Here is a 27120-nt window from a genome sequence, read left to right on the forward strand (position 1 = left end):
ACACGAAACAAGATGGCGTCGTCGCTGCCTGAACCTCCCAGTCCGTTCAGTTCGCGGTCAGTCAGTGAAACACTCAGTCCTCTTCTCCACCCTCGTCTCAGCACAGACTCAAACCGCGGGCTCTTGTATCCTGTGTGTGTGTGAAGAAAGCAGCTGGCCAGTGTAGGTAACTCAGACACTTCGGCTCAACTTCCTTATCAGAGATATTATTTTGTTTTGTTTGGTAAGTCGTGATAGAGAACTGAACCAAGCCGAGTCATCAGGTGTCCCTGTTGTAATAAACAGAACAAAACTGTGTCATTTAGACTCTTTTGATTTTGGACTCAAACGGCTTGGAAAACACTAATTTATAGTCTTACATATCCTTGTGTTCCAAGTTGGCAAACGTTGTTGATTCAATCCAGTTAAGTTGAATTGGGTCATGTTCTGAAATGTATGATCAACATTTCTACTGCAGTCACAATTTATACACGGATTGAAAAAACATTAAATCAATATTGTGTCAATGTGTACAATATGGTTTAATTGGGGAACAACCGTTGTAGGGATGACATAAGACATTTTACATAAAGCAGAATTTCACCGAGATGAATTCAACTTCTCTGGATTTAGATTGGCCGAAATATGTTCGTGTAAGGAGAAAAACACAGTTTATTTTTAAAAAATTTAGTTGTATATGAGGTCTGGTCAAATGTCTTGTAATTCCTCCATCTTTAATTGTATCAATAAGAAAAGGAAAAGAAATCTTTGTCCATCTTACTGTTTGCTAAACAAAAGAAAATGTCTCTGGTGTTTGTTGTTGAGACAACAGTCCAACAATGTGGATTCAGAAAGAAAAGATAACACATTTGTATCTTCTAAGTTATGTTTCAAGATGTTATTTATTATCCAGTTTGATCTTTTGAAAGATAAATGCAGTGTTGAATCCTGAATGAAGCCTTTTTACTTACGCAATATTCATCACCATTTAACCAGTTTATCAAATGGTCAGATAAATGGAAGGATAGGTGGATGGATGGATGGATGGATGGATGGATGGATAGATAGATAGATGTACTTCATTGATCCCAAACTAGGAAATTCTATGACTTCTGTTCATGAAGTTCTATAGTCTGTTCATGTTTTTCTGTATGTATTTCTACATTTTATGTGTTGTAAATATTTAAGCTTTTATACAGAGGAATAACAACAGTATATCATTGACGGTTCCATATTGTGTCATCTGGGAGATGAGACTTATGTTGTTCTCCACAAGATGGAGCTGTAACCAAACATGCTGTTCCTGGTGAGATTGAGCTTGTTGCACTTCAGTGTGGCTGAGAATCAGGAAACAGTCAAGCCAGTAATATAGAAGACAGTAGATGGTGCTAGTGAGTTGTCATCTTAGAAAAGATCTTATAAATGCTACATGATTTGAGGTTTCAGCCAAGAATAAGCAGAAAATCCTCCTGTTAATTTGTTGGTCTGATTTATTTTCACCATCCCTTCAATTACCTGTGTGGTTCATAATGTTCTTTTGAAAAGAATGATAAGTTACATTGTTAATAAGGGAAAATGTTGAAGCTTGTACATAGATTGTTATAACTGTGCTGAACTCTGACAGTTTCACTTCTCCTGCCCACATGATTGAGCTTGAACGTTATTTGAAGTGACTGGTTTCAAACTCAAAGCAACTCAGTTCGGCCAATCAATTCTGTCCTCGTAAAATGTGAGTAAATCATAAGTATTTACTGCCAATATGATGTTTTAATAACAAGATAAATAGCATGTGTGCTTGAAACATCCGGACCTCCATTGGCTTTCAGTGTGGCCACCTCACAGCCTAATGGCTCTCTGCCAAATTAGAAAATATCACCACTACGCCCAAACTATACGATTATAGTAATTTCCACAAAGATGGGACTGTAGGAGGAGAGTGATATGTGTGTGTGTGTGTGTGTGTGTGTGTGTGTGTGTGTGTGTGTGTGTGTGTGTGTGTGTGTGTTGTTTCATCATTGACATCCATTATAATGAAATCTTTGACCTTTTTCCCTCTTGCACAGTGGTTCTAAGCATCGGACCCAATCTGCGCTGGTTCGATCTGGAGGAAAGAGCAGATCAACATCACACATGACCTGAAATCTCGAACCCAAAATACGTCAGAATCTACGTGACTGTCATGAGGTAGGCTACAGTACGATAGAGTTTATTATACATGTATGTAGATGTTGCCACCAACCATTTTTTAACACATGGAGTAAAAGATATCAGTCTGACCGTCAAAATATACAAGAACGTTGCAACGGCAACTGGTCAATCCAAGCTTCTAGACTTATGTTGCTTTGCACTGAATCCCGGACATTTTCCTGAAATTTTCCGGATTGGCTGTATGCGAGAATGCAAATGTAAAAAAAACAACAACCGCTCTCCACAGCGGATTATCGTCATGTCCTGCTTCCTGCATGTTCTACCCAGACGCCACAGAATGTTCTGCAAATTGTCCCGATGGCGTTAACGTGCAAATTTTGGGGTCATTTTTGGGGATTTCATATCTGACAGTTAGCATGCCTTAATTCACTTGCTTTCGATATTTGAAGCTGGCCTGTTCGAGTTTGCTTCATATTTTATCGTACAATTTTACCATGTTATTTTGCTGCCAATAATATTACTCGCCCTAACTACCAACCAGGTCAGAGAGTTTGGCTTTCATCTCGTGATCTCACGCTCCAAGGGGAGTCTAAGAAACTTGGATCCAGGTTTTAGAGATTGTAAAAATAATTAATCCATCTGTAGTAAACTCAAGCTTCCATCTACCATGAAAATACACCCATATTATTAATATTAGTAGAGCTGCAACAGTTAATCAATTAGCATCGGCTACTAAATTAATCGCCAACTATTTTACTAATCCATTAATTGGTTCAAGTAGTTTTCATTGGGAAAAATAGTCACAAATCTTTGATTTCAGCTTCTTAAATGTGAATACTTTCTGTTTTCTTTGCTCCTCTATAACAGTTAACTGAATACATTTGGTTTGGGGACAAAACAAAACAAAGTTTAAGAAATAATAGTAACTACACCGAAGTAATAAGTAATACGGCAAAATACTCAAGTGATTCAGCCCCAGCTTCTTACTTTCCTTGTCCGGATGATGAATACTAAATTGCAGGTGTAGTGTTTTTGCAGTTGATTGTGGTACATTGCTGTTGATGGGGCCCTTCGGTACCTTAAACCACAGCTAAGAGGCCTTTCGCTAACCAATACATGAATTAACCCCAGGAGAATAATGCAGACCTAGCAATGATATTGATTTTTTTTTGGTAATAAGTGTATTTGTTTTTGTTCATAGTTTTGTGTTTGTGTCCGTCCTTGTGCAATTTTGTCTGTTTCCATGTCATTGCATGCATGCGGCCATGCATTGAAGTTTGTGCTTGTGTGTGGACAAGTGTGTACTTGTGTGTTGCGGGTGATGCTGACTTCCTGAGGCTGATCACCACCCTCTTCCCAGCATCTTGTTTTTGCCCGTCTCTCTGCCTGTGTGGAAGTTGTGTGGGCACCCTCTGGATTGCCTCACCGCCGAAGCATGCCGGACCCTGTTATCCAGCTATCCATCTGTGTTATTGATTTTTCTTCCCTCTTTGTAGAGTTTCATCTTTCCTCCACTTTTCTGTAGAGTGATGGAGAGGGAGGGAGTGCAAGGGAGAAAGGAGGGGCGAGCAAGGGGGCAGAGCAGAGATCTGAGGGCTGGTAGAAGGGGTGTGTGTGTGTGTGTGTGTGTGTGTGTGTGGGGGGGGGCAGCAGTGGGGCTTCTGAGGGTCGGGGTGTAAGAGGTTGGGGGGGCTCTCCGCCTGAGCTATGGATGAGCAGAGTGAAAGAGAGAGAGAGCGAGGCTCTCTTGAAGTGTTGAAGCTTCTCTCTCTCTCTCTCTCTCTCTCTCTCTCTCTCTCTCCCTCTCTCTCTCTCTATGTCTCTGTCTCTCTCTCTCTTTGGTTCTCCATTCTCATGGGATCACCCCCCTCCCCCTCCCCCTCCTCCTTCGCTCCTTCCTCCTCCATCCTGCTCCGAGGCGCCTCTGGTACACACGCTCCACTCGCCACCCCCTCCTCCTCCGCCTCTCGCTCCGTCCGCCTGCCTGCCGTCTCTCCTTCCCAGGGGGCTCGGGCAGTGCTGGCGGCACAGCCGTGATTTGCAGGAGATTTGTCTAAGTGAGAAGCAATTAGTGCGCCTAAGCACTGCTAATGTATGCGTGCTGGGGCCGGAACTGGGGCTGGGGACGCCGTCGCCGCCCTCCTGCTTGGCGGTGCCAGGGCCGGGCCAAGCCAGCCCAGGCCGGAGCACCACTGACGTGTCCTCTCCGCTCCTCATGGGGAGGCGTCGTCTTGCTTTCATCCCCTTCAGACGACCCTGTCCTCTCTGATTCTTTCAGCACAATAATCAGTCGACCAATGGTGCTGACATTCGTGTTGTTATTTACCATGTTGCAAGTGTGCAACTGTATATATTACTTTTTTTTGGTCTGGAAGCTTCTGCACTTTAGATTGGGGTTGTGAACTTTCTACCTTCCAAACTTCATTCAGGCTCGTGGATGTGACTTCTGTGTCACATCTTCCCTGACTTCAGTTTCCATTGTAGATTCGAAGGAGGCCTCAGTGAGACTGCGAGCGATGGTGAGTGGTAACATAATTTGAGTGCAGTAATCCATCCACACACCGTTTGAGTATACACTCAAATGAACACACATGCACAACAAAGTGGAACAGTGGTGGGTGGTAGGATTCCCTTTGAAACCTGCGGTGCAGAAACGCTTGTTTGCAGGCGCGTAAACACGAGGGACGTTCTGCCTGGTGCAACTCCCCTGCGCCTTGAAGACGAACTTTGCCCTTTATCCACACGTTCACTCTCTCTCGCTCCGACAAAAACAAGATCGTGTCTGCTCATCTGCACGTCGTGCTTTACTGCCTTCCAAGCGGAGGCCTACACGGACCGTGGGTGGTTCTGGAGCAAGGTGCTCGTTAATTAAAGATAGGATAATTACTGGTGCTTCTTAGCGCGGCGCTCGCGGTGCTGATAAGAGGATAATCCTGGAGAGAAAAGCGGAGATCGAAGTGGTCCCCAGTAGACCAGGCCTCCTGCTCGACTGGGCCGGAAGAAACCCCCCCCCCCCCCCCCTCAAAGACATTAGCCACTGCTTGATAGGCTGAGCGTTTCTGATGCTTCTTTTGTGAAGTTGGATTCACTGGTTTAGCAGAGTGTAGTAAAAAAACTAAAACATGACGCCATGTAGTAATGTAACCGTGACTTTTTTCGATCCCTCTGTGGAAACTCATTTTTTCCCCCTCAGCGTGGAAAGCCTTGAGCTACAGAGCTACAGAGCTACATTCCTGAAACGCGCCGGGATTCAGTGTCTTGCTCAAATGCACTCCAGCAGGGTGGATTTCTGCCATTTGTTTATGTTCATATCATCAGTTTTTTTCTGAATCCAGAAAAAAACACATGCGCGCACACACACAAACACACACACACGCACACATTTACAGCCCCCCTCACTTGCATGACACGACTATCATTCACGTGTAAATAACCTGTATTTTGTCATGGAGTTAGCCATTAGCACTTGCGGGGCTGTTCCCATATGCTGGGCCTCCACAGATCTATAATTCAAGGGTGGCAGATGTCCCCACGCATTATTCATGAGTTCCGTCTTATGCCGAGCGAGCGAGTGAGCGAGCGAGCCAGCGGCAGAACCGTCACAAAGTCCTTGCATATGGTCTCTTCCATGTTGACCCGTGAGTGCACCTGCCCCTGCAACTTCCTGCAAATGAGCCACAGCGAGCTTTTCAGAGAGGGGGAGAGTTGCAGGTTTCTCTCAGAGGACAAACAGCACCGTGAGATTTGGAACCCTGTGATGGTCTTCTGTTTAGCACATATAATTGTAATATTCATGATCGATAAGACTTATCTTATCTTAAGGGGCACTTACCATTTTATGTAATTTTACTTTTACTTGCACACCCTCCAATATTTAGAAAATGCCTCCCTTTCACGTCCAAACTGTGTGAGTGAGGGAACGATTAAAACATTCGCTTCCTGTGGCGAGGCAAAGACGCAGCGTGGCTTCGCATGGAGTTCAACTCTGATGAACTTTGACTGGCGAGATTCGAAATGTGTGACTGTGCCCCAATACAACAGACCTGCAATAAACCTTTGCGACGGTAGTATTACAGCACTGTTGTATTAGTTTTTGCTCGGCTTTCCTAATAAACTGTAATTCTGATTTCATACAAGTGTAATTCACACTGTTAAGAAAGGCCTACTACAGGTCTGGACCACAGGGGAATTCTGTTTGTATTGGAAAATTGATGAAAACCACAAATTCTCTTGAATTGCTTACACCACTTAGGAGTGAATGGGTGAATCTATATTGCTGGTCCTTGCATGATGTCCATTATCTCTGGAAAAACAGTAAAATTTCTTATGCTGGTGATGACAGCTAAAAATGTCAGTGATGGATATCTCAAAATAAAATATAAACTTTTAGTATGGCTAGACGTACAAAGAGGACGAGAGGGAACGTATGAACGTGACATATGAAACATACGTTTCTTTCATGAATTTGGGTTTAAAACTGCTCATCTCTTATTACACTTGAGATGGTGTAATGCAGTGAATAGAATTGTTGTTGCTCTGGAATTTAGGAAGAGGTCAGATTTTGCGTGTGTGCACGCATGAGTGTGAAGTGTCTACACTGTAAATCACACCTACATACCTGGAGGAGACAGCAGCGTTGTGTGCCAATAACCTCAAAGAGTGTGAGATAAAACCCGCGCATGCACATGCACATGCACACGCACGCACACGCACGCACACACACACACACACACACACACACACACACACACACACACACACAGAGGCACCCAAGATCACAAGCTGCCGCCAGCGCCAAGCCTGGCCGGCGCTGAACTGGCAACCCGATACCTCCTCCGGAGCCCTGCAGAGGGGGAGAGTGGGTGTGGGAGAGAAGCTTCCATAAAGTCTGTCCCGCCGGTCGGCCGTAACCCGAGCTCCCAGCAGACAGCCGCGGTGCCTCGCAGTCATGCACGGGTGTGTGTGTGTGTGTGTGTGTGTGTGTGTGTGTGTGTGTGTGTGTGTGTGTGTGTGTGTGTGTGTGTGTGTGTGTGTGTGTGTGTGTGTGTGTGTGTGTGTGTGTGTGTGTGTGTGTGTGTGTGTGTGTGTGTGTGTGTGTGTGTTGGGGGTGGGGAAGGGTGTTTTGAGATGGGATGACATGCTGCCACATGCTTGTTACCACGCTTTGGATCAGGCCTATGTCGTTGTGTAGATTACACACACACGCCAACATTTAGACCTCCCCTTGACTTTGTGTCTCTCTCACAACTTTACACACACACGCACACACACACACACACACACGCACACGCACACACACCCTGAACTGCTCTAAAATTCCTCTCCGCAACGTGTTAATACATCAATTCTTTTTCCCCGTGACCCTTCCTCTCTGAAATTGATACAGATGACGAGATGACGGGACCTTTGTCACTGAGCCACTGAGCTTTTTACTCCTCCAGGCTTTAGACTTTCCTCCAATATCTCCCACCACTTTACCGCCTGTGAGCTTCCAACGTGACCGTCATCCAAAACATCTGAGATGTCAGCAAACGGCAAACTGCCGTCAGCTGCCATATTGCTTGCCGCCGCTGCCAGGGTGCTGCCCTTTACGGATGTGAGCGCAGTGTGCTGGATGGGAGGAGGAGAGGGGGGGTGGCGTGATTGTGCTATTCTCTTGGCTGGCAGAGGGACAGGAGCCCCTTGTGTGATTGCAGTGAGTAAGGAGGTTAACAGAGTCACAGCAGAGCCAAGACGGAGCCTGGGATATTGACAGGTTGGAACCTGAGGGCTCCTGCAGGATAGGAACACACTGCCAGAGGGCTGGTTACCACCAGCGCCTGCTCGCCTCGGAGGGAGGGAGGGGTAGCGAGGCAGGGAGAGGAAGGACGGATGGAAGGAATAGGACGGAAAGATGGAAATAGTGGTTGAGGGCTAGAAATTTGAGATTTCTTCTGCCGAAATGGCTCAAAGAGGATCGTGACATGAGGGTGATTGGGTCAGGAGATATGGTTACGTTCATTATCACAGTACACTCATCGAGCACTTTGTTAGGAACACCTGTGCACCTGCGTATTCATGCAATTATCCAAACAGCCAATCACGTGGCAGCAGCGTAGTGCATAAAATCATGCAGATACAGGTCCGGAGCTTCAGTGAATGTGATCTCAGGGCCAGGTTGGAGTATTTCTGAAACCGTTCAGATCTCCGGGGATGTTCACACGCAACAGTCCCAGTGTTTTGTGAAAAACAAAAATCATCCCGTGACGGAAAAGCCTTGTTGATGAGAGAGGTCAGAGGACGATGGTCAGACTGGTTGGAGCTGACAGAAAGGCTATAGTAACTCAGATAACCGCTCATTACAACTGTGGTGAGCCGAAGAGCATCTGAGAAACACACAACTCTTTGAGCCTTGAGGTTGTTTTTCTACAACAGCGGAAGACGCCGTCAGCTTCCACTCATGTCAGCCAAGAACAGAAATCTGATGGTGCAGTGGACACAGGCTCATGGAAACTGGACCATTGAAGACTGGAAAAAAATGTAGCCTGGTCTGATGAATCAAGATTTCTGCTGAGTCTGCAGATAGGAGGGTCGTGATATGTCATCGACAGCATGAATCCATGGATCCAACCTGCCTCGTGTCAACAGTCGAGGCTGGTGGTGATGGTGTGATGTGTTTCCTTTGTATACTTTGGATCCTTTATTTCTTTTAATGGTTTATTCCAGGATGATAATGCACCATGTCACAAAGTAAAACTGCGAACATGGCCTCTCCGCTCACCAGATCAGTAGAACACTTTTGGGAGGTGGTAGAACTGGAGGTTGGCGTCAAACACACTGTATCCAAAGTCGCATCTAAAATGTTTTCTGCAGTGAAGTGTGTTTGACTGTTGTGCTTCACAGGCACATCTCTTCTAAGGCTTAGAACAGAAGTTGAAGTACCTAATTTGTTCATTTTTAATCGCAGTTCAGTTCTGAATTCCTCAATACCTCAACATTTTTTGGATCATATCTCCGCTGAAGTTGATTACAATCATTTTGCACTACCACTAAACCCTGGAGAGTGATGGAGAATCCAGTGAATATGGGGGAAAATAGATAGCTCATGCCAACCATAATAATATAATTTAAGTTAAGTTTGTTGTGGTTCCACCATCTTTACAGAGCTCCACTTTGCCGCTTTCACTCAGCGACGAGCCGAGTATATGGTCTGTGTGGTTCAGGGGCGTTTGCCATGGTAACGGTGGACGAGGTCAGGAGGTGATTGGCTTAGCAGAGTAGGGCGCTGGCGGCTGTTTGTTGATTCTCTGATAGGGGTGACCTACTCCTGACCTCCACACAAATCAATACTGCCTCCTTAAACTTTCATTTGTCCTCGTTTGCTGGTGCTCACCCCCGATTGGGTGCAATTAAAGTCTTGTTTTTTTTACTATAGGAAAAAATTTGTTTGAAGCCTAAATCAAATTTCGATATGGATGTGATTATCCATTGTTATTCCCCGAAGAAGTGAATGGATTGTGTCGATTTCATGCGTGTCAGTATTTCTGGTCTACAAGCATACCTGAGATGAATTCAGATGTGAACTAGCGTGGCTTTTGTGTTGAAATTGTTGAATGCGTGGTCGGTAAATTTCCAGTCACACCTGATTTCAGAGAATACTTATTTTTACTGTGTTTGTAGAGAATCTGTGTGGTGTTGGGAGTCCCTCCGACGCAGGAAAGCCTTTGAGAAGCTCCTTCCTGTCTCTTCACCTCCTCTTCATTGCACTTTTCTTTCTTCCTCTCCTCTCACCCCCTCATTCTCACTTTCACTGCCTCTAATCCCCGGCGTGGCCTACAAGGTTACGGTGTTCTTCTGCAGAGCAGCAGGGCTACGTGGGCTCATGTTTTTTTTTTTCTCTTCGTATTTTTTTTTCTTGGGTAACTCACATATGTATGTCTCCATTCTTGGGTCACCCTTTTCCACTCCCCCACACAGGGAATCACCTCACTGAAAGGCACTGTGGTTGACTTGGTGTGCGGTTGCACTGAAACGTTACAGTGTGAGTGACATGACATGCTCCGCTATTAGTTCCTGAAACTGGCAGGTCAAAATACAGTGAACGCCTCAGAGCACCCTTATTACTGTGTATCAGTCTCAAGCTTCAGTAATGTATTGCCATATCAACGTGGATGGCGGGAGCTCGGGTTTGACATGTAAACAGCAGCAGGCATTTGCTGTACAGCTCCACACACGGATGTTGTCATAATCCAACAGATTCTTACAGTGGATTATAATGTCTTATGATAAGCACACCCAGTTATGTATCTAATACAAATCTAAAATCCTTGTTCTCTTAAGGCAAAAGTACATTATTGGACACACTTTCACCTTTATGGTTAAAAGTGCCTGGTTGCGTCCATACAGACCACAGTTTTCCATATATGAGATGAAAGGGATGACGATCCATATAAAACATACATTATCTGAGCAAAAAGGCTCCATATTTACTTGTATGCACATTTTTTAATTGAGAAAACAATGTTACATCTCTTCTATTTTAATATTGTCTTTCTTTGCACATCACTGTTTTAGAACAGTCTATTGCTTCAAAGGAAATTATATTCCAAATTCAGACAGATAAATTATTGTAAAAGGTGTTTTCCTTGGTAAACGCTTGAGTCTGATTTCTTCATGCAAAACATTTAAGGGAAATTACAAAATTACCGTGACACCTGTCAATTTCCCCAAATAAACTTTATTCATTAAGCACACTTAAAAAAACAAACAGACCCAATCCATTATACACACACAATGTGAGGTTAATAAACGTGGATAAAGGTAAGAGCAGAATATTTTATCACAAAATGCAACATAAAATATGAAAATGTTGCCAAAAGGCCTTGGCACGAAAGGTGAATTTCAGAGCGGAGATGTGCCACGCTACAATGATAACCTGATAGATTCAGCTTCTCTTTCATTTAATTTCATTCATTCAGGACTGAGAGAGCTGTCGTGTCCACAGGGGTCGCGGTAATGGCTCTGAACACATTAGACACATAAAAAAAAAAAAAAATGATGTTCAGTTGTCTTTCTGTACCGTGTATTTAACCCCCTATCCCTGTAACCAAATGCTAAACTGGAAATTCAACTAACAAAAACAGACGAAGGACGGCGGGGCGGTCCACTTCACAAACTGAATCGTAATGCAGGCAGACCGGTCCACCGCTGATAGAATCTTCCACCTCGAGCTTCTTTGCACATCAGACGCGTTGACGTGTCGTTGCAGGAGAGACACAGGCGTAATTAATAACATTGATAACGGCTGCATTCCATTTAGCTGACGCAGTTTCTGGGTCCTGCTGTTGTGAACGCTGCCTCACTGTCATGGCTCCCTGGCTCACCTAATGGACCAGAGCCACCGCGAGCGTTCCTGGTAACACCTGCGCTCCTACTGCTAAGTCAAAATGTCTGCAGTGAACATCGTCAGTGTGATCTGATGCCCGGATAGTCAAATCACTTCCCCGTTACATCTCATCTCAAATCTTATGTTTGGTTTACACTTCCCCCTGCGCACTTGCTTTCCTGTGAATGATCAAGCTTTTTCCTCTGACCTTTGGACCTTTTACTCTTTATTAATCGGAATTTGGGAAGGTACTGGGATTTTCCTGGTATGTTCAGTCATTGTGGCTACTCATCTTATCTCTGCTCGTCTTTACTAGCGAACAAAGCTTATCGGAGTAAAAACGCATCACTTCCTCTTAGATCATTTAAACATGGAAATGGTGACTTTGTGATATTATATTATATCTGGTGTGTTCTCGTTACATCGATCACGTACTGAACCGATCCTCAGAGAAGCTTTTAGCAACACGTAACCATGTTATGGTACGAATAAAATGATCTCTACATAGGCTCAGCCTCTTCTGGCATGTTTCAACATCCAGTCGACATGTGGTGGAGTGTGCGCTTGTGTGCGCGCTACAGTGTATTATCTCCAGAGAGCTTGGCTCTCGTGGTGTTGGGAGGGCTGCATTGCGGCCGTGGCTGCGTGGAGCAGCAGCACAGGAAACGCGTCAAAGCGCTGAGAGCTAACTGGAACCAGATGTCTGAGGCTACCGGCCGGGGGATTCTCACCGTGGAACAAGAGCGTCAGCGAGGGAAGTTCACTTCCCCCTGACTGTCTTGCTGTCTTCTCCGGCTGTCTGTATCTATGAATCTCTTTTGTTTTTTGGGGTTTACTTCCTTCTCTCTATCTGTCAAAACTACATGATGTATCAGTAGTCTGAGGTTAAGGCATCTGAAAGACACCACAGCAGGGGACGAATAAAACTGCCAGTAAAAAAATACGTATTTTCTTCAATTTATTCTTCTCTTTTTGTACATCCTGCATAGTCAAGAAAGGGGACGCCTTCCATTCTTATGAGGAAACCGAATGCAAAGGATTCAAAGATAATAGAAAGTATGATGTGCACCATTCAAAAAAGACATACATGTGATCATATCTGTTGTAAGCGCCACTCTGTGTTGAAGTTGTTGTTTTAGAACGTAACTCCTAGTTCATCTCACGCAACTTTACTGATACAACACAGCGTTCTCCACCGTCTCTGCTTCCACTACCCCTTCTCTTTGAAGCTCTCCAGAGTGGGAGATGGAGTTGGCCTGCTTTCCATGCCTGGAAGCATCGCCTGCCCTCCTCCGCTTCACTGCCCCCTGACTTTCTCTCACATACACAGCGCAGACGTGCGCGCGCACACACACACACGCACGCACGCACGCACGCACGCACGCACGCACGCACGCACGCACGCGCGCTTAAGCACACGTGCACAAGTACTGAGACGTGCTCTCAACGTGTTCACTCATGCACAGCAATTGTACATGGCACGTGTGCACACATGACGACCCGTGCGCTGCCGACGCTGTGTGTGTGCGCATGACGCCAGCTGAGCCCCGTGTCTGCCTGTGCCTGCTGAAGCCTCTCCTCAATCTTACCCTGTCTCTTTGCCATTGGTGGTTCCCCTCAGCAGAGGCCAGTAGGCGACAGCGACGTCGCACACCCTACTGTGTTCTATAATATCAACTTTCGACCGAGACACCGACGACTTGTGCGTGCCAGTGAACCAGGACAGCGATTACGGACGATGCTGAACACTGACTGGAGTGTGTTGAGAGTGTGCTTGTGTTTGTGGATGTATGTCTATCAGTGACAGTAAGATACTGTAAATACTCCCATCGATGGTTGGTCAGTGCTATTTTCTTTGCTGCATGGAGGTGAATTTGTCACAGCCTGAAGGTCCTGAATAGCTCTGGGTGAGAGCAGCTTTCAGCAGGCTGTTAGTCTTATCATCGCACGCATACACACACACACACACACACACTCTGTCCCCTCTGACCCGGGCCGTTTCCTGCCCCTGGCTGATCTATTGGCTGACGCCTGCCCTGTGACTGCAGAGAATGAGAGAAAAGAGGAGGGTAAAGAAACTGTGTTCGTGCATGCGTGCTCGCGGCCTGTCCCAGCAAATCGATATCCGTCTCGTATCCGTGAGCTGTACCTGACCCCTGGTCGACCTTGCTCCGCATTGATGGTTGGAGTTTTTTTTTTTTTTTTGTTGGGGTCTGAAAACGTGAGAGGCACATTGAGTTTTACCCCCTCACTAATAGAGGTCTGGGGCCGTGGAAGTGCAAAAAGTCCTGAGTTAAATGTGCGAGTCTGAGGAGGCAGCAACAATGTATCAGAGAAATGGTGAAATAACAGGAGAAACTTGGTGTTGCTGCTGATGATTTTTACTGTTGGTTGAAGTATAGTTCAAAGTATTACCCTGGAGCTTAGTCAAGTCAGTTTTATTTATATATTTGTCCAACTTGATTATAAACTGCAACATTGAGGACGATGTGGAATCATCCTATTGCCTTGTGGTTTTATGAAAAGGGCAGAGAAAATTTGTACCTCAGTTTTTACTTCAGATTTTATATGGATGACCCTGTTGTGTTCATACTGTAGCTTAGATACTGAAACAGCGAGTGTGTGTGTGTGTGTGTGTGTGTGTGTGTGTGTGTGTGTGTGTGTGTGTGTGCGCGCGTGCGTGCGTGCGTGCACGTGTGCACGTGCCTGTATGTATGAGGCCAACACAGAACTTGCCTTGATGTCAGTTTGCTAGTTGGACTCAGCGTTGCGTGTTGTTGGTGTGTGCTGATAGAGGCTCCAGCTCCTGGGCTGAGCGGGGCTGCGGGTGCTAGCCGCCGCCGGCACTAATTGAACTCTGCCGCTGAGGTAAGCGGCGGGGGGGGGGGGGCTGTCAGCGCGGGAAAGAAAAGGAAGGGGGAAAAAAAGAAGGAAGAAAAAAATAGCGTGGTGAGGGCGAAGTGCCCCTGGGGGGTTGGGTCCCTGCCTGCCTGCCTTTCGTTCTCCGGCTCCTTCCCCCCTCCCCGTCTAAATAGCCGTGCCGGCGCTCCAGGGCTTCCTGCGCCTTATCTGCTGATAATTGGGCACTGGAGCTCCACAGCTCGCTTATGAAATATAGATTCCTGACGGAGGGGAAGGATGGGGTGGGGGTGGGGGAGCAGCTGAGGTGGTGGAGGGAGTGTGCAGGCAGAGAAAAGCCTCCGGTCGTATCAGAGAGCGTGGAGCCTTGTGGGCTCCGTGGCGTTGCTCTGGCTCGTTTAACAAACACAGCCCCGATAGTTAGGGCGAAGGCCACTGCGCCGAGCAGCCCACACTGTCGCAGACAATTGAAAAACTGTGCGTTGTTCCTCCTGTTCATTGCACCTACAGTGTTCAATAAATTGCGGGGGTGAATGATTGTTGTGTAGTTTGTCTCGGAGCGCGTTAAGTCCTACAAGCAATTTAACATGTTCGGCGTTACAGTTTCTGTTCACAGTGCTTGAGACGGTGTGAAAGAGCCGCCTGCGTGGTGATGACGTCATTTGAGCGTGTCCTAATGAGGGGGTCTTATGGAGCTCAGCACTCCTCTGTGTTTGTATGGAAGAGGATGTTATGTCTCCTCCAGCGAGGTTGGGATGCTACTTCCAGTCTCATATGGGGAACGTCATTGGATCACAATATGGAGACCAAATCCCAAAGAGAGAGATAGAAGAGCAGGGAAAACGCAGCTGGGTGCTGGGTCCATGTCCACTTTTGCGTATAGCTTTGAGCAAGGTTGTTCATTTTAGAGTTTCTTTTCATAATCAAATCTGTTCAAGAGAGATTTCAACTGGAAAAACAAAATACTGTCTGTAAAAAACGAACAATTATAAGCAAATGTGGCAAATCTGAGGGTAAGTGGGTTTCTCTGAATATCTCTGAAAGTGAAGAAAATTGCTTCAATCCAGGTCAGTTTTTATTTAAGCTGTAATCAATTGAAAGGGAATTAGACTTAGATGTATTGCATCAAAACATTGTTCTTCCGTGTGTCTTCAGACCAATTATACATCCTCACACACACACACACACACACACACACACACACACACACACACACACACACACACACACACACACACACACACACACACACACACTCGGACAGGTCTGTGCATGTCCCAGTTAGCTAGTGAGCGACTGGGTTCATGAATGGTGAGCTGCTTGACGGTGAGTAGTGGAAAGGGGGTTCAGGTAAATGGCCTTCACGACAGGCGTAATGTGCACGTGTAGCTTCATTCCTGTGGTCTTGGAGTCGAGAAGGCTACATACAGGCAACCAGCACAGCTTCTTACTGTGGCAGTCAGTTGACTGTGGCAGTCATTTCAAATCACTCCTGTCCCAGGAGTGATTTGAAATAATTTTCTCAAATAAACTCCAGCTCACATCTAAAGTGTGCCCAAAGGTCAGTGAACTCTCCACCCTGGGTAATGTCTCCATCATCATGTGGACCAAAGCTACCGCAAAAATGCACATCGACCATGAGCACAATAACTCACCTGTTACATGTTTCTCCGTCAACCACCTTTATTTAAGGGACACAAATAACCAGCACTGGATTATGCATTGATCTTGTCATGGACACACTGCATTCCCTGTTTCTTTTCCCCTGGACCTCCAAGGCCCTATTGGTCAGTAGCAATTGCAATTCCCCACACCATTTCAATTACAATTAGCATTGGAGTCCCAACGGCTGATTTATGGCCTTGTTTTTTCCTTCCCGTGCGTTCCCCCGTGCATTAATCACCCCCATGGCGGTCCATGTGATCCTCACTTCATCTACCTGCCACGGCAGCTGCCCTGCCGTGCATTCCTGGATCCCTTCCCATCCTCCTTTCCTTCCTAACTCCTGTCCTCTGTCCTCACTGACCACAGGGAACAGTGGGTGTCTTTAACTTGCACTTTATACCGAGCATGAAGCAGGGCTGGACGTTGTCAGTGTTGGTGTGTCGGATTGGCATTCATTTATTATGTGTAATATAAAAAAAATGTCACCACAGGAGGACTTTGATTTGATTTCTTAAATGTGATCTTGAATTCATCCAGATGATTAAAGGTCACATGCAGGACACAAACCTACAAAAATTAACACATCAGCCTCCATGCTGTCATGGTAAATAACCACATGATGACCATGACCATTGCATATTTATGGCATCTGGTCATGTGCTGCAGCCCTTAACGCAGATTTGGAATTTGTCTTTCTTGCATGGCAAATTATATTACGGCCGACAAAGACTCTCATCTGTCAGTTGACATTTGGTTACCATCAGGCTGTGATTAACAGGCCTATTTTGGATAGTCTGGAAACTGTTTGGACGGGGCCGTGTCTCTCCACTCCCCCTGTAATGTGTCGGAGGCTGAGTCATCCGGGGCCAGACGTTTCCACTGGGAGAAGGGACCAGTCCCTGGTGGCCACACTCAGTTTTGTTTATTCGGCCTCGTCCGACGCCCCGTGGATATGGCAGCAGCTCGCTCGCTCCCATCCTCTGTTCCCCAACCTTTTCGTTCACCCTTTTGAGGAACCCGACCCGCACCGAGTGATTGTGGTGGGGTGGGAGGAGTGACCACGGCAGTGGTGCCTCTGTGGATTCAGAGGGCCAATAAAAACACACGGCAGTGTGCTGCTGTGGAAAGACTAAACATCTGTGCAGACAACATCCTGACTGGAGTTCCTCTGACGGGTGGGTGGTGTGTAAGCTTGTGCATCTGCATGTATCTGTATGAAAACAACAAGAAAATGGAAGGACATTTTTCCGGAGACTGGTTGGGTTTAATTTTGATCCAGACCCAGACTGGTCAGCAAAGACTGACTGTATATTGACTTTTATCACTTTATTTATTGCATTTATGCAATGGCACAAGAATGGGGAGAACCCACCATTATTTTGACGTTGAAACATTCATGCACCTATAACTCTACTGCTAGCGGACAAGATTCAGCGTATAGTTCCTTTAGGTTGCTTTATTGTGGTCGTGTTAAAACTGGATTCTGTTTGGATGTAAATTCTAATGATTGGCAAAGAACAGTTTAGTAATGACTCCCTCATTAGTACATTTTCAACTGCACGTCTGATGTCTTACTGTGGAAATACTGTGACTAATGAATGTGTTGTGTGGCCATCAAGCCTTCAGTTATAAATGTTAGTAAGTCATTAATAAATAATTGTTGACCCAGATGCTCTGCTTCTTCTAGGGGGGAAGGGGCCAAAGTCTTTGGGAGGGTCCTTTCTGATTAACGAACTACCTTAAGGCTACATCCATACTACTACGTTTTCATTTGAAAACAAAACTGATCTCTGTTCCGACGAGATGAGGGATTTCTTTGCTTGAACTGATGACGAGGTGGAACTGTTACTGAGAGTAATTGTTTACAACGTTTTGCCTTCACCACTGATAGTCGAATCATGACTAACCATTTAGGAAGCGAATGCAGGTGACTGCATCATCGTTTCGAAACATCTCTCTACTGCAACGCAGCCCCGGAGTTTTCAAACTAAAACGGGGCGAGCAGCGATTCCAAGCTTCCCAGTTTTAGGCTCTCGAAAACTTAGTAGTAGTGTGGACGGCATAAACACAGTAACATAGTAATGTGGATGTAGCCCAGGACAGGACCTTTAAAACAGCACTGGTTCTCCACGGTACACTTGTGCACAGATCTTGTTGGTACTTGGCAGGTAGATTGTTGCCACAGTTCTTGATGGATTTATGCCATCTCCGTGTCTTCTGTCTCTTCATGAAATCCCAGACTGACGCTATGACGTTCAATTCAGGGCTCTGTGGGGGCCACACCATCTGTTGCAACAGGAATCATTGTTCTTCTTGTCTGTGAAGATAGTTCTTTATGACTCTTTATGGCTGTGCAGTTGGGGTTTTTGTCGTGCAGCAGAATTAATTTGGGACCGATCAGACGCCGCCCTGATGGGGACTCAGTGTGGATAAGAATCTAAACATCTTAAGTGTCTTTGCAAATTTCAATACAGTCTATAGACACTTATTTAAATACCAAACAGTGCAGGTGGAACTCCAAATTATTGCTTCAGCTATTTTGAAAATCCATCACATTTTCTTTGGATATCCACAGATAGTTTTTATGTAACCATTTGCTTGTAAATCTATTTTAAATTAATTTTAGATATTCAATATTTTATATATTGAATATATTTTTTAGCTTTCTGCACATTTGCAGAAAGCTAAAAAATAGCCATATATATATATTAAAAAAACTAAGATAAAAATAACTTTAAATGCTTAAAACTCATTGAGTTACTTTTGTTTTCATTAAGAAATTCAGTTAAAAAACTTTGTTCATCAAACTATAGACCGTACATCTTAAATCTCAACAAACTCCCTGGTACCTGGGTAATAATTGAATTATTAAGTCTTAAGTGAGAAACAATGACTTAATGTAAGTTATTTAAATTGTACTGATATTTCCATTTACTTATTTAACATACAACTTAGACAGTTTTGGGTAAGTTTTATTTTGGTCAGTGACTTTTCTAACAGAAGTCAACATTACTTGTGTACACTACTGATGTGAGTCATTACCATTAAAGTCTACTGTACTCTACAATTACACCTAATGTAAAGTCTTTGACATATGCCACAAAGAATATAAACTGCAAATAAAAAAATTCTTGTAACTCCTGAAATACAAAAATAAAATGAAATTTGTGAATGTTACTGGTTACGAGTCAAGTTGTTTTTATGCAGGGATGGTCCAAGCTACTGTTTGGAGCTGAATATGAAGAAAATAACAGACGCAGTGGGCCATAACACACTGGAGGCAGTGCATCAGGAAGCGGTGAGTGTTTGCACTTTCCTTCTTAGACCCAAAACTTGACCTGAGCAAAAGTTTAGTTAAACACATGTTCTTTTGGATTTGAATTAATTTTTTTGGGATTCCATCTTGACTTTTCTTTTCCTGTTTAGTTTGGATAAAATTAACTGGAACAGGGCGGAGTTCTATTATTATCCTTACGAGTATATCTTTTTATAAAATAGTACCAGGTTTTCTAAACTGTTTTCCACGCATGTGGTTTGCCTTTGTCCTGAGAGGTGGTGTTTTCACCTGAACTCCATTTGACCTGAGCAGCGTCTCTTGTTTAACACTTGGATGCTGAGTGAGTAGGCTCAGCCAGGAGTGTCTCCCCTTTCCACACAGGAAGTTAGGATTCTCTGTCTTACAAACAACACAGGAATCACTGGGATGAGCAAAGAAGCGACGGAGAAACACAGAGCTCACACAACACAGGAAGCTGTCAGATAAGCAGAGAGAGAGAGAGAGAGAGAGAGAGAGAGAGAGAGAGAGAGAGAGAGAGAGAGAGAGAGAGAGAGAGAGAGAGAGAGAGAGAGAGAGAGAGAGAGAGAGAGAGAGAGAGAGAGAGAGAGAGAGAGAGAGAGAGAGAGAGAGAGAGAGAGAGAGAATTAATGTTGCCTTTCCTGCTTTTTAAGTATTTATGAGGATCTTCCACTAAGACTAAAACCTCCCTCTTTCAGACTTGAGAGCAGCCTAGGTAGGACGTATTGTTGCCATCGTAGCTGAACCATAAAATGAGCGTGGATGGTTTTCTGAGATTCAGGGCATCCTGGTCAAAATGGGCAAAACAACTGCACTGATCAAACAATAATATATTTTTCCCAGTATAAAATCACTTAAAATGTGTAAGTGTATGTGTATGTATATATATATACACACACACACACACACACACACTGTCCTTTGCCTTTCACACCTACGCATTCTCATTCACATGTAGACACACACACACACACACACACACACACACACACACACACACACACACACACACACACACACACACACACACACACACACCCCCCCCCAAGCCTTCCCCGAGAGGGACTGCTGTATTGGGTTTTCTTCAGGAAGTGCGGCTCCTCCAAAGCTCTGGTCAGATGAAAGGCGAAGAGCTGCATCGATCGGCTCAGAGCGGGGGGTGGTGGAGCGAGCAAGCGCGTGTGTGTGTGTGTGTGCATGTGTGTGAGTACGTCCGTGTGTGTGTGTGTGTGTGAGCTGGAAGGGGTGGGGGTGGGGGTGGGGGGGGGGGGGGGGGCAGAGCCTGTGGTGTGTCTGCCTGATGCAGGGCTGCCAGCCAGGCGAGGAGCAAAAGGCCAGAGGGGTGCGGGGGGCGAAGGAGGGGGGCGGCGAGTTGTCGCTGTGGCCTCGTGGCTCCACCGTAACCCCCTCGCCCCCTCAGTACAGCACACACACACACACACACACAAACACACACACACACCTACTCACACACACACATTCATGCACACATACTGCCAGCACCAGTGTGCTGTTGTTGATGAGAGCTGTCAGAGAATGAAACAACATGGCTACGAAGGAGAGACGAAACCCTTTTCAACCAGTTATATGATGTTACATGTCAGCCTGAGTGTCATTAGAAATGTTTCAACACTCCAGATATAATGCTTTGTCTGATATTTCCTTAATCTAATACGTTACTCTACAAAACCATTTTTCCCGTTTTACAGTAACAAAAGAAGCTTCCAATGGTGCCTGAGAACAAGCATCGGAACAACATCCTTGCTTAGATAAAATACACTGTACCAAAAATGTTCACAATAAAACTGAACGGCAACTAAAAACATTTGTAGTTACAAAATATGGTGTCAATGTCAAAATGTGTTGCAAAGATCACTTCCTTTTTAGTTATTTTTTTACTTTTTGTGGGAAAATATCATCAAACATGTTCACATTTTCAATGTCCCCAACCTTTCATTTTATTTTATGTCATTCCCTTTATCTTATAAACAAAATTAAATTCAGCACTGCAAATGTGAAATGTCCTTTATAATCAGTACTCTTATGTAAAAACACTTTTACGAAAGTAGCTGAGACTGAAAATCTACAGTACAGAACATGAAGCTGTGAATAATCACTCCTCTAGGCATTAGATGCTACTGCCACGGGCACACTTTAAATGAAACCATCTTCTAGACGCACTGTTCAAATAAATACAAGTTAAACATCTGACAGAGCACTATTTTACATCTCAAAAACATGTAGCACCTTCTGGCTCATATTGCGGCAGGGACGTCTTGTCTCACTGCTCCATCTGCATCTTTCTACCGTAAAACAACCCGTGTCAAAAAAGCCGCGCTCTTTGGAAGGCCTCTGAGGCCGTGGTTGGTTTGACCTGCGAATACACAAGTTTGTGTTTTGTAGTTGATGGAAAGATCTAGATATAGACAAGTAGTTGGCTGTAGCAAGTATAAATTCCCCCTCGGTGTCTTATCAGATTAATTTGAGCCAACGCAGGGCCATATGTGGACTTGGGCTGGGTGTGCCCGACCCTCTGTGCTTTGTGCCCCGGGGGAGAGATCGGCCAGGGCGGCTCGCTAATTGAAATGTGTTGGCGACTCATCGACGTCTCGACTCCAGTTTCAGGGCTATTTCGAACCGCAGTGCTGATTGCTGGTTTCACATCACACAGGGAAAAAAAATCAATAGTAGCTGGGAGAGCGAGGTTTTATTCTTTACAAGCAGACATTAATGCTTTGCAGAGGAGGGTTTGATATTTATCATTTGTCATTTTGTCGCTGCAGATCAGCCTGAACTGAGGAATATATCCAAATTGCTGAGAGTGATAGCTGACGCCGCTTGTGTGGAGCTTCCAAAATATTATGCAGTTGGAATCATGTCCTGGTTCACAACAGTGGTCAAAGGGGCCAAGTAACTATTTGACTTTTTTCAATTTCACTTAAAACTTGTCTTGTGTCTCTTTTTCTATGATTTTAAGGCAGAGAGTAAAACCCGTGACCTCTGTCGAGCACCGAAGGGGCCTTAAGTGGCTCATGTGATTTACAAGGACTTTGCTTATGCTTTCAGCACTGCACAATTCAGAGCGCTGACTCTATCACTATCTTCCAAAGGCATCAGTTTGTCTATAGCCTGTTTTCATTTCAGTGTTGAAGGCTACTAACACTTTGCAGCTACTACTATAATATACTACACTATACTATCTTATACTTTGGAAATACTTTCAAGTTTGGTCCACAACGTGTCCACTTTGGTATATACCAATAAACTTCATATTTTAACATTTAAGTGCTCAATTATGCTCCCGTGCATTTAACTTAGTAACCTCACAACAATGTCTGCCTTTGTCGTGGTGATAATGCTGGCCATTGTTTTGATCTTTTGTTGGGTTCCAGGCGCCTAATTTGGTATTAAATTATGGCCATATATGGCACTGCTCATATCAATGAGTTTTCTTCTTATTGCATTGTTTGAAATCACTAAGTCGAATCTCTTGAAGGCTAATGTAGCCTACTATCTGGGCTTTGGCAGTTGGCGCTGCTACCCTTCAAACACAGAGTGAGCCCTTTGAAAAATGGATTGCGGAAGAGATAAGAAATAATTTATGTTCCTATCACTGCCTCGCACAAATATGGTGGGGAATACTGTGCCAATAACTCCCACAAACTCAGAGAGGCACGCTATCTTTTACTGCACAAATTATTAACGGCGCTGGGGAGGAAGGGTAGACGCTGTGCATTTTTTTCCTAGATAGACCTGGCTCATTGCTCATTGAAGCTTTGCGTTCACCACAAAGCTTTATAATCAAAAATAAATGCAAAATATGTTTAAATACAAAAACCAAACCCCCCAAAACCCAAAACGTGTAAAAAAAAAAATAAAATCTAGAATTTCCAGCTTTATTACAATGATGGAAAGTTTCATTTAGATTAAACGAGAGGCAGTGAAATCATTATTCTCTGTCTCTCTGTGTGTGTGTGTGTGTGTGTGTGTGTGTGTGTGTGTGTGTGCGTGTGTGTGTGTGTGAGAACAGGGAATAGGAGGAGGGGGGGGGGTCCAAAGGGGAGTGTTGAGGGAGGATACTCGGGGTCGGGTGTCCGCTCGCCTCTGTCGGCTGGCGTTGACAGCTACAGACGCTGGTCTAAAATGAGAATCCTCTTGGGCCGCCTGCCTGCCCATCCAGCAAGAAAATAAATCCCATGTGGAAGAGCCGCTGTGTGGGATCACAGACAGCCGCCTGACCCCCCAGATCAGCCGGGGGAGGCCAAGGGCGCCGGCACGACAGCATAACCCCCCCCTCCCTCAGCCCCCTCCAGGGTCTAGTGTTACTCTGCCTGCTTGCCAACTCTGAAATTCTGGAGTTGCAGTGCTGTGGTCCCAGACTTGTTCAGTGTTAAAACTGTTTTTTGGGGGAGTTTTTGGTGTGAAGCTCTAGCTTTAGGCCTAGGTTAAACCGTAAAAATAGCACAGGTCTCTCTGTGCTTTCACTGTTAAAAAAAAAAACTAAAACAAAGGGGAAATATAACTTTAACTTCACTGAAAAGGGGGCTGGTGTTCAGAGACTGTACACAGTGGCCAAAACACCGCCTGGTGAGCAATTAGAGGCACATACTGAGAATGAAAAGTTTTGAAATATGATGTGCAGTTTAGCACTATCACCAGATGGAGGATATTGAAATGCCAAATGCGGTGCTCTCCAAAGACCTGTGTCAGAATTTCAGCGCTCTGATCCGCAGTTTTCCAGGCTAATGTGTGATGTTTCTCCATGTCTGCTAACATAGCACACTCAAAGCCCAGGGACTGTATCCCCTGAAACATTTTCTGATATTAAATTCCTCAAATTCCAACTTAGGGGAGCTGAACTCCCTCCAGGACCCCGGAGAAGTTTCATGTCTACATAAAATGAGAGTGAGTCAGCAAAGGTAGCGCCGTTTTAAGGGAGCGAATAAAGTTAATGAGTGTGAACAGCAACAGCAGAAGGTTGACCTGAAGCAAAGGTGTTGTCGTGCTACACTTCATCAGAGGAAGATGACGAATCGAGGTGATTTCAAGTTTAATGTTGGTTGGTTTGCAATGTGACGTCTTATCACGGCCCAGATATTAGATACATTACTGGTTCAGTCACATCTATGAACAGCTCAGTGTCCCAGGGGTTCACGTCCATGTTGCCCATATAGGAAGTCATTTCCCCTTCAGAGGGAGAAGGTTGTGGTGGTGGATGGAGGTTTGTGTCTCATCACGTTTGGTTTTTTGTTCATGTGTCACCACAGTCTTTCCCTAACCGTAGCCAATTGTTTTAGGCACACAACCATAACCATGCGGCTTAGCCATAGTTTATTTGCCATAACCACAGTCGTTACCTAACATTAACACACTGTTGTTGACGTGTAGATAGAAAGAAATCTGAATTTTTGCATAACCATGCAATACCTTTTTCTTTTAGAGATTTCCTGCCATTCCTTTGAATTAAATGGGTTCATTCACCCAATTCCACCTTTTGTGGTATTTAGCCTTGTGGATATATTTTTGGTTAAATTTGCCCAGACTCTTAAGGGTGCTGTCACACCTACCCTGTCCGGTAGGAGTGTGGGCAGATGGGCCAAAATGTATTCCAACCAAATGAGGTGGTCTGAACCATAGTTTGGTTCGTTTGCATTGTGAAAACACACAATGGATGGTTCAGACGTTTGTAACGATCCAATAGAAGAATAAAAAGAAGGGGAAAAGAAGTCAAATTGAGCCATGGTACCATATGGAGGGAAGAGGAGAAGACAAAGTACTTAATAGATTGCTCGCAGTCTTCGCCTCTGACTATATCGCCTCCATCGATATAATGTTTGGACAACAAGGATGTTCATGTGGCGCATTCGAACAGTGTCGAGTACCGCGCCTGAAGTTGGTGATGCCGGCAGTATTACCATAATGATATTACAGTGGCAAATTAATGATATGAACTGGTGCGTTCATTTTCTCCATTAAAACGGGAAGACTACTATATGCCGTGCGCCTTTCTGGAGTGGAAATACCCTTAGATCCTCTGCCATCACTTCAATACAACAAGAGTGAATGGAATTTTGTTCGAGGCCCCTAAAGTGTATCATTCCAGAAACCATGTCCCATTATCAGAGACGTTATAAGGACTTGGCCACTACTCATGATAATCCACAGACCTCTCTGTCAACGGTTTACATTGGACCAAAAGAAACCTGCGAAACCTGTTGACAGTGACGTCCGCGGCATTTCGTGTGACACAGAAAGAGACGATTATCGTTTTACCTGTGATATTTAGCACGGCTGGAGGTATAGGTGAGAAACTATATATAATTTTTTGCCCTTTAAGCTGTGATTTTAATGCAGACCAGGTCCTGTTCATGAAACATACTTGGCTGTGTTAAATGTTACCGAGAAGTAGAACTGCTGGGTTAATTTTACACTGACTGCTGTCAGTCTCCAGTCTTTGGTTGAACACCTCCAGGAAAAAAGTTAAGTTAAGCTTTTATTCCCTTCTCTTCCTCCGGCGTGTCTAGTGTTCCTTATATTTCCATGGTGAAATGGGACGAAGTCATAAGCTGCTTTTCTACAGAACAGAAATCCATACTCTGCTTTAAATAGTTAATTACTCCCGCCGTGTCTCCGGCGGCGTCTGGCTGTGGGTGGGGGGAGAGAGGGAGACGCGCCTGCCTGTCTTCCTTCCTTCCTTCCTTCCTTTCTTTCTCTCTTTCTTTCTTTCTTTCTTTTTTTTTTCCAGCAGGGGCAGGCCTATATATTTTGCAGCTCATGTCTGAAAGGCTGGCTCCAAGCACTAGGGGTGGGCTCCCGCTCTCTGATGGTTTTCCAGTGAGTATTTGTCAGGTCAGACTGTGCACCGCCCGGCGGTCTCCGCTCCTCTCCCCGGGTTATTTATTACCTCTCTCCCCCGCCGGCAGCGCTGCGGCTCCGGGGCCGCTGCCAACGACGGCGCAGAGGCGGGGGCCGCTCGAGGGGGGCTCCCGTCGGACGATGGGAGGAAGCGGCGGACTGAGTCTGTGCCTCATTACATGGCCAAGTAAGCGTCCTCGACGTTTTCAGTAAACATCCTTTATGGATCTGCACACTGGAGACTGATGTCATCAAGCCCTGGAGTGAACTGCAGTTTGGTTTATACGTCAGGTTCTTCTTATTCTTCTCTGGAACCAGTGAAACGTTATTGGGCTGCAAGTTACAAAACAACACATTATCTCCATCACCACGATGCTAAAATAATCAGCTAACTAATTGGTTAGTAGATCAACATCAAATAAATTCAAATCAAAATATCTTTGATTCAAACCAGCCATTGGTTGGTGTCACCTTGGAATCTATATTGTCCTGAGAATATCTGACTTTGGATCAACCAGTTGTGACAGTTATTCTCATCCACACGAGTCGTCAGTATTACATTATCTTCATGTACTAAACAACATTCGACTGTAGTATTTCTGTACTGTGAAGGAAAATGTGATTCCAAAAGGCTGATTTTTTTTATTATTGAATCATTCATTCATTTAAGTCAATGCATTTCAAATCATTTTCAGTTTCATCGAGTCTTATATACGTTTACCTTGCATGTACGTAGACAGTATTACCAGACTCATGGAAACATGTAGTAACCATATAGTGCAGAAATTCCAATATACTTAGAGCAGTTAGATTACTAGAGCATCATTTCAGTCTCATACAAGTCTGAATATCTTTATATATGTGAGAAACTCCTCAAGAGAACGTGTCACGATATCGGTGACAGTGTAACATGTCTGTATGACAACATTATTAACTCACCAGACTGGACCAGGTT

The 27120-nt window shown here is 44.7% G+C and overlaps 1 protein-coding gene across 5 annotated transcripts in view; it reads left to right on the forward strand.

Annotated features, from left to right (window-relative positions):
- The window catches only part of samd11 (sterile alpha motif domain containing 11), a 77975-nt gene continuing 50855 nt past the window's right edge, over positions 1-27120 (forward strand). The window contains exons 1-4 of one of the 5 annotated variants that reach the window (XM_047330658.1): positions 1-162; positions 2043-2163; positions 17703-17869; positions 19223-19313. The gene's annotated coding sequence lies outside the window, so the exon portion shown is untranslated. Of the gene's footprint in view, positions 167-2042; positions 2164-17702; positions 17870-19222; positions 19314-27120 lie in introns of all 5 variants that reach the window. The other 4 variants (XM_047330657.1, XM_047330656.1, XM_047330659.1 and 1 more) reach the window with 4 other exon arrangements.

The sequence above is a fragment of the Scophthalmus maximus genome, chromosome 3, assembly GCF_022379125.1.
Source record: "Scophthalmus maximus strain ysfricsl-2021 chromosome 3, ASM2237912v1, whole genome shotgun sequence".
Lineage (NCBI taxonomy): Eukaryota > Metazoa > Chordata > Actinopteri > Pleuronectiformes > Scophthalmidae > Scophthalmus > Scophthalmus maximus.